At 36.9% G+C, this 11,250-nt stretch overlaps 1 protein-coding gene across 3 annotated transcripts in view; it reads left to right on the top strand.

The window, feature by feature from the left end:
- LOC106882297 (cytochrome c oxidase subunit 4 isoform 1, mitochondrial) overlaps nucleotides 1-11,250 on the top strand; it is a 28,200-nt gene that overhangs the window by 9,493 nt on the left and 7,457 nt on the right. Inside the window, exon 2 of one of the 3 annotated variants that reach the window (XM_014932932.3) lies at nucleotides 3,102-3,194. The gene's annotated coding sequence lies outside the window, so the exon portion shown is untranslated. Of the gene's footprint in view, nucleotides 1-3,101; nucleotides 3,195-6,842; nucleotides 6,946-8,248; nucleotides 8,321-11,250 lie in introns of those variants that run through there. The other 2 variants (XM_014932923.3, XM_089349209.1) reach the window with 2 other exon arrangements.

Below are 11,250 nucleotides of genomic sequence, written 5' to 3'. Positions count from 1 at the left end.
GCATCAGTTGTGGCGTGCAAGAGAGACGATTGCGCTGGTATGGACATGTGGTGAGAATGGAGGAGGATAGCTGCGTGAAAAAGTGCCACACCCTAACAGTTGAGGGAACCCGTGGAAGAGGTAGGCCCAGGAAGACCTGGGCTGAGGTGGTGAGGCAAGACCTTCGTACATTGGGCCTCACCGAGGCGATGACTACGGACCGAGACCTTTGGAAATGGGCTGTGCGTGAGAAGACCCGGCAAGCCAAGTAAGATCGTTGCCAGTGCCCCTGGACTGGTTCTTGTGCGGGTGGCACATGAGATGCACCATTTTGAGCGTGGCCGTTGCCAGTACCGCCTGACTGGCTCCTGTAGGATTTTCGAGCGAGATCGTTGCCAGTGCCCCTGGACTGGCTTGTGCGGGTGGCACATAAAAGACACCATTTCGAGCGTGGCCGTTTTCGTGCGGGTGACACGTAAAAGCACCCACTACACTCTCTGAGTGGTTGGCGTTAGGAAGGGCATCCAGCTGTAGAAACTCTGCCAAATCAGACTGGAGCCTGGTGTTGCCATCCGGTTTCACCAGTCCTCAGTCAAATCGTCCAACCCATGCTAGCATGGAAAGCGGACGTTAAACGATGATGATGATGATGATGATGATTTATTGTATATAATTACATAAGTTTCTAATGACTACTGGTAGAGACATAGGCGATTAGAAATGAGCTTCAGTATAACAAATATACATAGTAATCAGGCGTGGTCTCAGGGATTTTTAGAAGGGTGGGCACAAGGTCAGAAAGGAATACAATTCCATGAGAAAAGGGCGTAATAACATTATTTAGAAGGGCACACTTCTTTTTTTGAGGGGTGCCTTGGGTCCTCCCCTGGTAATGATTAGTAAGGCTCAAGAAGCAGGAAAGAGTTGGTTTACATTTATGAAGAGGAATTCCTTTCATTTCTAGCTGGATTCAGCAAAGGAAAATTTGATGTTGTTTCTGGTATACTAAGCGGCTCTCTGATTGCTTGTGGTGAGAGGTGAGGATGTGTGTTCCCTGGTGGCACTCAAACCTCAGGAGTTGTTCTTGACAGGTTTTTGCCTTATACTAAGAAAAGCACAGGAACCTTGAGAACATTGCAGATGATGTTCATGATATGGCATGATATCACTGTGAGCTGATAGGTTGCTAATCAGGACAGACTGTGTGATATGAGCATGATCTATGTATGGTATGAACCTGGCTACTGAGAATTTATGGCTTGATTCTAGGTCTTGGTTTCACTGACCAGTGACTTTAGCATGGTTGATGCTCAGTTTGAATTTCTGAAGGAAAAATGTAGGAAAAGAAGAGCCCTGTTTGTACCATCCAACAGAAAACCTCTTATCTAAGCTGAAAGAGGGATGAAACCTATGGGTGAGCATCTTAGATGGTTTTCATGCTTGACATGGTCAAAAGCCTTTGCTGATGTCAAGAGTAACAACACTGATTTTGTCAAAGTTTGTGTGACATGCCTTGGAGGATAATATTTGTCATGGACTAAATCATTTCAAATGAATTACAAGTGAAGTATATTCACTGTCATAAGCAGCTAACATAAAACTGGTGGAGGTCCAAATAGTTAACCAACTTGAAGTACCTGGGTATTTGTGGAGAAAGGACTTGTATGATTGGCAGTTTTGAAATCAACTTTATTAAGTAATGAGAAAGAGTCAGTAATGACACAGTAATGGTTGGGTTTATGAATGAGAAAGAGATCAAGAGTGCTTGGAGTTCTGGTCAAGGATACAAGTAGTGGAGGATATTAACTAATAAAAGTAGCTGATGGACTATATATTTAAATCAAATAGTTCAACACCCTAGCTAAGAGTACCAGTTTAAAAATAGTTATGGTTCATTAGCTGATTAGTTTAAATTTTTGTCTGTGCAAAGGAGTTCAAACTATCAATTCATTATCATCTAACCAAATAAATATTCTTTCTGATTCTTATATGATTGAAATAAAGACTGTAGCCTACCCTAACATAAATTTAAACTTCTCAAAATTATAAGTTGTAGAAGCATTACTGATAATGTTAAATCTAAATTCAGAAAATCCCTAAGCAATTGAGCTCTTAAAAAGACAATAAATAATTTAAATCCATTACTCTCAACCTTCACCTGTCGTTGTTATTGTATTCCTGTTATTGTCATTCAAAGAAACCACTCAAGCATTCATTGAGATTTATCCTATCTTTTGAATAAAGTGATCTGAACCTTTCCTTGAATAGAATGTCAATAAAAGATTAACCCTGCCACGCAGTATTCCTGCTTTAGTAGTGATAGATTAAATGTCATCTCCACTGGATTCCTGGTAAATCAGCAATGATAAACATAAGTAGAAAAAAAAATGCAGTCAGTTATGTTCATTAGTTTACCTGCAATCATTACTCTTGAGCTTTATATTCAACTGTTTATTTATCTTTTTGCTCAGAAGTCCAGGTGGAGGATAAAGTTAGACACAGAGACACAGGTCTGAGAGGGGTAAAACCTGTCAAAGTGATTTAATTTCCAGAACTTACAGGAACAATCTTGCTCACCTGCTTATGGTTGTTTATTATTAAATTTGATGATCATCATCTTTGTGGGTCTTTTGATGATTATGTACGCAAATCCTTGATGAACAGCTTCAGTTGCATACAAAACATCTCTGGTGAATGTGATGTGTGTGTGTGTGTGTGTGAGAGAGAGAGAGAGAGAGAGAGAGAGAGAGAGAGAGAGAGGGAGGGAGAGAGAGAGAGAGAGAGAGAGAGAGATAGAGAGAGAGAATGACAGAGATACTAAGAGGGAAGTCAAACAATAATGTATTGATCAAAAAGAGATAGTCAGTCTATTTAGGGATCATTTATCAGTATTTACCATTTATGAAGGAAGTGAGTTGTCAGAAATGGTTACCAATGTCTAATTTCATACTCCAACATTCTGAGTAATATTCATTGGTCAAATTTGTTTTTCTAATTTCTGGCATTAGTAAAATTGCACCAGTAATATATTGATTTCTAACATAGAGACAAGTCATCATATTTGAAAATTAGTGTTGTTGGTTATATCAACTCAGTCCTTGACTGCTATATTTATTTTATAGATCCCAGAAGGCAAAGTTGACTCAGCAGGATTTGAACTCAGTATATAAAGAGGCATAGATTAATACCACTTGTTAGAAGAGAATCCATAACAGGTAATTAAAGATGTAAAATAATGTTGAGTTTTTAATTAACTACTAATATTTTAATGATCATTTTTGTTCAATGATAAAATCTGCACCTTTCGTAAAAGCTTTCACCCACTTCTTAGGACTGACTGACTGACTTATGTTTGACTGCCAGATGCCTTTGAGATGTGGATCTTTTGCAGATTTGGCAGAATAAACTGAAAAGATGGGGTAACAAATGCTGCAGAACTAAAAAGTCCACAAATCTATCATATTTTGAACATACAATGCACTATGAGCCATTACCCAAGACCATCTTGACTGGCAGTGTAGAGGAGATGAGAGCAAGAGGGCATCAATGACATCTATGAATTGATGACATGAAAGCATGGACTGGAAACAAGAGCATGGCTGATTGAATGCATGTAGCACAATATAGAAGGAGCTGGAGGGTCTTGGCAAACCAAACTCTGGTCACAGGGAGAATCCCTGGTTGATGGCTGAGAATTTTCCTTATATACACAAATTAGAAACATTAAACAGCAAGGGACCCAATGACAGAACTTGAACCTGTTATTACTTGTGCCTGGCAAATTATCCTTGTGAAGACAAAATAACAGAAACTTAGTACCTAATTTGAAAAGAAGGCTTGAGTTATATCAGTGGCTCTCTTTTCATTTTCTATTTTAAATTGATTGTTTATATATATATATAACTTAGTTATCTTTGAACTATTATCTTGCAAATATTTAGTTTCTATCTAATTTTCTGATGTTTTGCTTATTTATTGATCAGGGTTTCTTACAAGCCTTGCAGTCATAATTTTTTTAAAAAGTGATGAAGTTGATTAAATAATGCAGTAATCAGCTGGTAATTTATTAATCCAGGAAAAATGAAAAGTAAGGTTGCTCTTGACAGAACTTGAGTTAGTATCATGTCAGTTTTGCAGATAAAGGAACGTAATTGATTGAATCAATTCAATCCCAAAATATTAATCATATATGATATACCAATGTCAAATGGCTGACCATATCAGTTTTTGAAGTGAAAAGGTAAAGTCAGTTACCTTTGTAGAGAAAGTTAAATCAATGACAGCTTATTTAAGAAAAGTATTATCACTTAAGAAATGAACACACACACACACACACAAATACATATTGTCCAACGTATGCCAGCATAGAAGACAGATGTTAAATGATGATGATAATGAGATGTGTGTGTGTGTGTGTGTGTATGTACATGTGTGTGTGTTACTATCTCCTTGTGTTAACATTGTGTATTGGTTATAAGCAAGTGTTAGAGTCATGCAAGTGGTGTTCTTCTGTCACAATCTTCCATGAAAACATGTGGCTATGAAAAATATTACCTTACTTCGTCACATGACAACATTTTGGAGAGAGTCGATGCATTAACATGTCACATGGACACACTACGTGCCACTCCTGATCTGCAATCTTGGACAGAATTCCTGTCTATCGTTCTTCTTGGTTGTCGCACTGCCGTTAAGACAGACTTAGGTTTCTCTTCTGCTGAACTCCTTTACGGTACCACCTTGGCACTTCCTGGTACAATGTTAGCACCAGCCAGTTCATCACATCCTGATCCAACGTCGTATGTCACCAGACTTCGCTTGAATTTCTCAAGTCTTTCACCAATGTATCAGCGTGACCAATCTATTCCCTCTCATGTCCCACCAGACATTGACAAGTGGACTCATGCTTTTGTTCAGGATGACCACTTGTTTCTCAGAGGATCACTTGTTTCTCCCTATAAAGGACTGTTTCATGTGCTATTGCGCACACCCAAAACTTTTAGTCTCGACATCAATGGTCGGGCAGAGACCATGTTAGTCGAGAGACTTAAAAAAGCATATTTTGAGGTTTCCACACCCTTCGATGACACTCTAGCCACACCCACTTTTAATCCTTTACAACCACCTACACATCCACTCACACATGCACCTTTGACCACACCATCACCTACACCTCCACCTTCATCACCACAACCTAACACAAACAAACCTCATGTCACCAGGACAAGCCATACTGTGCATTGGCCCCTGTGTTACTGAACAATTCCAATACTCTGCCATTGTACATTTTGTGCATGCCAATTTATATTTCTTGCAATTATTTTTCTTTTTGACTCGTCACATTTTTGTACCATATCTTGTTGTTTGCAATCGGTTACCATCTTTGCTCTTTTCTTGTGCCTGCTCCAGTTATTCTCTATTTTCACACTGGCATTCTCAGGGGGGGAGCCCCTGTAGCAAGGCACAAAGAAGCCAGTGCCATTTTGAAACAGTGAGATCTTGCCTGTAACCATTGCCATACATGAGACAAAAATGAGATCTCACCTGCAACTATTTTTTAAGGAAAAGACAACAGCATTTTCCCTCTCATTCTTTTCACGCTGATGCCGAGCAAGACTTCACAGCCAGGAACTCACAGCAAACTTTTGTCCCACTGTGATACCACATGCATTATCTCCAGAGGTTATTGAACCTCACATGTATGAGAGAGAAGGCTAACTATGCACTGCTGTGAAGATGGTTACTGAAAGCAACCCCCTTGTACAAAGCACCTATGAATAAGTGGTTATTGAATTCACTCTGCCTGAGAACCTCATTCTTCGTATTTCCAGCTCCTTGAATCAACAGAATAATTATAATGGAAGAAGAAGATACCCCAAAAGTATCATAAAAAACCTTCCATTATAAGTAGAGTTTTCTTAACTTTCCATGTAGAGTGTGCCAGTGTTGTTTTACATACTGTACCAAAGTGCATCAGTAATTTTATATATGACTTTCAGTGTGCAACTAAGTCAAAATGATTGAGAATCATTAATCTAGAACCTTAAATCTTTCTCAGAGATGTATTTTTTAAAAAATATTGTTATTGTTGCTTAGCTTCAATGTTCATTCTTAATTAAGCAAGCATAAGATCAAAGATCACTTCATTTTTTTCAAAGTTACGCTTGGTAGAATTGCATTATCTAACGTGTCCAGGTGTTATTTGAAACTGTAAAATGTAATTTGAAGAATGTTTGACTGCTATCTGTAGTAAATTGAAATAGTATCTAGAGTTAGTTCATATCCCTGTGGGTATTGGTGACTTTATCATAGTCAATTTACGATCAAATTTATTACCAACATAAGATTTGAAAATTTGTCATTAAATATTGCTTCCAAATGTTGGCACAAGGCCAGCAATTTCAGGAGAAGGGATAAGTCGATTACATCAATCCCAGTATTCAACTCGTACTTATTTTATCAACCTCAAAAGGATGAAAGACAAAGCTAACCACAACAGAATTTGAACTCAAAACATAAAGACAAACGAAATGCAACGATTCTTGGAAGCGTGCTAACGATTCTGCCAGCTCACCGCTTTAAAATGAAAAGGCAGATGAATTAGTCATTAAATATTAGATGTATAGGAGTTATAATGATGATGCACTGCAGTGAACATTTGCTCTAAGAATGTGTTAGAATCAAAACTTTCAAAAATTTCCCTTCTCATTTTATCCACTCATTATTTCGAAAATACTTTTGTATTTTTTTTTAATTAAAAAAAAAAAGTCTAATGACGGCAGTGATAGAACCGTTCTCTACCATAACCTCCCACCTCGTCCTTAGCGCATAGTTTGGAAAGAGTTAAGTTTCTTGATCTCATTAAGTCTCGTCGGCTTCGTCAAGTCTCGTCCACCACCTAACTCTCTGGAGAAGCACATTTCTCTGAATATCTTTTCTCCTTTACATCGGTCCATTAGTTACCAGGTTAGTATTTATTTATTTATGCTTGTGTTTTGGTAACTATTTATTTCGCATCATCCTGTGGTTTATTTTTACCACTAAAGGATTTTAATGTCCATTATAAAAAGTGGACATGTGGGAAGGTTGTTGTGTCCTCAAGGTTAACGTAAGGTCGCTTTTATCTTTATTCAAGAAATATAGCAACGGCCACAACTTCTACACTTCTTTTTGTATGAAATCATTTTTGAAGGAAAAATATACCAAAATTAACTCTTTCTTTGTAAATTTTCTGTCATTCTGACTCAAACGTCCTCCTCCATTTACACATCGAACCGTTTTAAGTCATCTTAATCATTGTATTCTTCTACCGTTTTACTGATAGATATTTATTCAATATATTAATAGTTATGTTCTCATTCTCTAATAATATCTCCCGTTTTGTAAATCCAACTAAATGTTTATTTAATTATTTTACTCCTTTGTCTTCTCGCTTCCTTCTTCTCTCTCTCAATGTGTTAACTCGCTCTGTAGAGCATCGAACTGATATAGCTCCTGCTTGAATCAATAAATTATATTGTTTTCATTCATAATAATTAAATTTTGGGATCTAATGCAGTTCCGCACCTCTCCTTGAAAAATGCATTTTTTTAATCCTTAAAAATTTAAATTAGCATTTCAGATTTTCAAAAATGAGACCGTAAAATTCTGGATGATTTCAATGTTGAATTATTTTGTTCGAGTATTATGCTACAAAACCAACATATCTAACAGTAGGCCCCTTTTCTTCAACCACTGTTAATATATTAATTATCATTGACTGATAAATGTCACCTGTTGTGGGTCCAGCTGCACAGGTGTAGGTGTGACCCCCCACAAAAAACCTGTTTGTTACAATTGGCTTACGTGATATATCCGTCTATAATTGACCTTTATACGTTCTTGTCCTACAGTCAGTTGTAGTCAATACACACGGGTTACTATTACATTTATTCTTCCTGTTAATATTACATAATTGTGGCTTTCTACATTGTCAACAATATTTGACCTCAGCATCTTCTTCGTTGGCGAAAGTAAAGAATACATACACCTGGTGTTTAGTGTTAGGGTTTTTGTAACGCCGATAACGGGTGGTGTACGTATCCTTTACTTCCGCCGCTTCGTCTACGATATCTCATTTTTTTCTTTTGTAATTAACAACTTACCGTTCATACACGGCGTTAGTTTAAATTTGAATGAATTTTTTTTTGTTTTGTTTTTAAACTGATAGCAGGACTCTTCCTCTTGTATATAGTTTAATAATAATTTCTTTTATTTGTCACAAGGACGTCGGATGAAAGGAATATTACAAAAACAAGTTACATATAGCGTGGGAGTTTACCAAAAATAAAAAAAAAGTCAGGTAAAAACAATAGGCCAGACAGTTGTATGTGTTTGTGAAAAGAGCAGGTAGCAGACAATGACCTTCGCAGGATATTGTAAACTGCCAAGATTGATACCGTTACTCTTCAACTTGATAACTGCCGGAAGAAAAAATGCCTGCGAGATGGAATTTTCAGATTGAATTAGTTCTGGGGAGGAAGGATTGACCATGTATTTTGTGCAGTATCACCTTGAAGATGAGAAACACTTGTGGTCTGACAATGTCTTTCTAAACCAGATGTTTGTGCGTGTGCATTCAAGTGCTCTATTACTTTCCTCACAACTCGCACATTTCAGTATGTTTCGAAACTGATGTGCACAGGTTCAAATTGTAGACGATTATACACAATTACTATTTATAATTCTGAAAATGTCTTTTACACTTAACCTTGTCTTAGAAGGAAAAAAAAACGCAAAAACAAATTTCTTTGAATTCAAGGATATGATATTTGTTATGAATGTCAGTGAATCAGATCCAGTACTGGAATAATGATGCAACCTTTTGGACAAAATCTGCATTCCTAGTTTCCTTTTAAAAGGAAAATTCGGTATGCTGACGTTGTTATTCGAACCCATGTCAACCCTGGTCATCTCACCTCTTTTTCTCACAGAATGCATCCAGAACAAGAGTATTCAGTGTCGTTTATTAAAAAAAGGTAGCGTGAGGGAGATTTGGCTGCTATTTCTAACAATTCAGCGATCACAAAAGGCTGTCCTTCGTTATTCTTAATGACTTCCTGTTGTAGAGTGATTCTAGTGAAAACTCACACTTCAGTAACATTGACAATTCTTAACACAAATCTAGTTATGGCACCAACTGAGTGAGTCATTCATCTTGGACTTTTTAAATTTATTTATTTTATCATTCAACTGAGGGGGATAGTCAACATTTAAGATAGTGAATGAATATCCAAGGGTCAACATTTCTGTTTTTTATCCATTAAAGGAGCCTCAGTGTAGCCACTCAAACCACTAGAAATAGTAGCCAAATCTCACTTCACAGTCTTAAAGGAAAGAAACAAAAGCAATACTCAAGGCTAGAGCATCTTTGATCATAGGTCTGCTCAGCTGGAAGTAACTTGGGGTTAAACAACACCGAGGAAATAGTTTTCAAGTTGCCTAGCTCCTTTCTTTCACTGTAAATATTTCCAACTAGTTTTGTTTCTTTAGTCTTTTCTTATCTAACATCTGTTTGTATCCATTTACTTGCTGTTTGTTTTCTTTGAAAAGAAAGTGTAGGTCACCTTTGCTCTTTGGAGTTAGTTTTTCTGTATATTTTTACCCACCTATAAGTTTTTCAGTTATTTTGCCTTTTTAAAATTAAATAATGATAATGGGTATTCTGTGTTTTTAGAATTCCTGTTATGTTTTCTATAATAAATTCTTGGTGAGAAACTTTTACAAAAATCACATTAATATAGTGTAGTGATAAATTCTTTCCAAAACTTTCACTACTATCATAAATGACCTTTTGGAAGGCATTATCAGCAGAAATATCTTTTCTTATAAATGTAGTAGGAGTATGGTGGCTGAATGGATACTGTAAAGGCTTACTTGGTTGTATGTGTGATTCAACTCTACTGAAAGCATTTTATTGTATTGCAGGGCAGAATATTGTATCCTCATTTCATGTAGTTGTTTTGAACATCTGAGCAATATTACCTGCAATAAACTGTCAACCCATTCAGAGGGCAATTTATTTTTCAATGCTTAATGTATGAAACTAGAGCTAAATACAGGCCATTTAAGCCTTCTATATTTTCTTCTTTGTCTCACTTACATGCCAGTGATTGTATTTATTGTTGGTTACCATATTAAGGGCATACCTATGGTAGTATAACCTTATCATTGCAGAAACTTCCAGAGCTATACAATGTTAGAGAAATAGCTTTGGTACATATACAGTTTTAGGCAGACTAACAGGTAGATAACACTATTTAACTGTAGATTAGCTCTGTTACTCAAGCAATTTAATCTTTGCAGGGTAGGTGGTGTTGTATAGTATCAGGTCAGTATCTAGGCAGATGGCCAAATGACTAGATATGATCTTTTTTGTTGTTCCAATTATACTATGCCTCTGACTAGTTGAGGATTAAACTGCACACTTTGACATGCAATGATTATTGTATGTGGTATAGTGTTATTATCTGGACAGGAACTCACTCCACTGTCCAATTATTTGTGTAGCTAGAATATTATTTAACTCTTGATCCTTTTCCACATTTATTCAGACAGTTTGTTCACTGCAAGATACAATATTTTTTTAAGCTTAGCATTGCTGGGTTTTTTTTTTAATCTAGACTGGAGGAAGATGATGTGCTGCAACTTGACAGCTGAAAGAAAAATATTGGCTGGGAGGGAATCCCAGAGGCAGGATTTGACAGTGGTTTGGACAAGATTTTTGTTGCTGAATTGAATTGAAAGTACTTCAGTCTAGCCATCTCTGAGGGGTTAGGGCCCTTGAAGTAGTGGTAGAGAAGGTAGATAGGTGATTTCACAACTGAACCTACCAATGAGTCAGGTAGCCTGTTTTTGGATGTCTCAGATGTGGGATCTACTGTGAATCTTGCTTTAACTATTTGTAGTGTTAGTTTTTATGGTCTGAAAATATTTTCAGGCCCTGAAAAGAAAGCCTGTCTTGGCTAAGTTGCAAAGAGATCCTTAGTGATGACGAGGTGTAACATTAGTAGCAACCTTGAGGGTTCTAGTTGCATACTAGTTATGTTTTGTAGAAGGCTACAATATTGTTTCTTTGATATATGTAGTGATTCTTTTCGCTGTTGGGGTCAGTGCAGGTTTAGTGTGATGTCAAGATTGCAAGTAGGTGATTGGGTGCACGAAGTTTGGTACCACCTGGGTAGGAGTGGCTATGGTTGGTGATAATAAGTAGTGCGAGGGTCAAAACTGAAC

Source organism: Octopus bimaculoides, chromosome 1 (assembly GCF_046866305.1).
Source record: "Octopus bimaculoides isolate indiv1 chromosome 1, ASM4686630v1, whole genome shotgun sequence".
Taxonomy (NCBI): Eukaryota; Metazoa; Mollusca; class Cephalopoda; order Octopoda; family Octopodidae; genus Octopus; species Octopus bimaculoides.
This window is presented reverse-complemented; position numbering and strand designations above follow the sequence as displayed.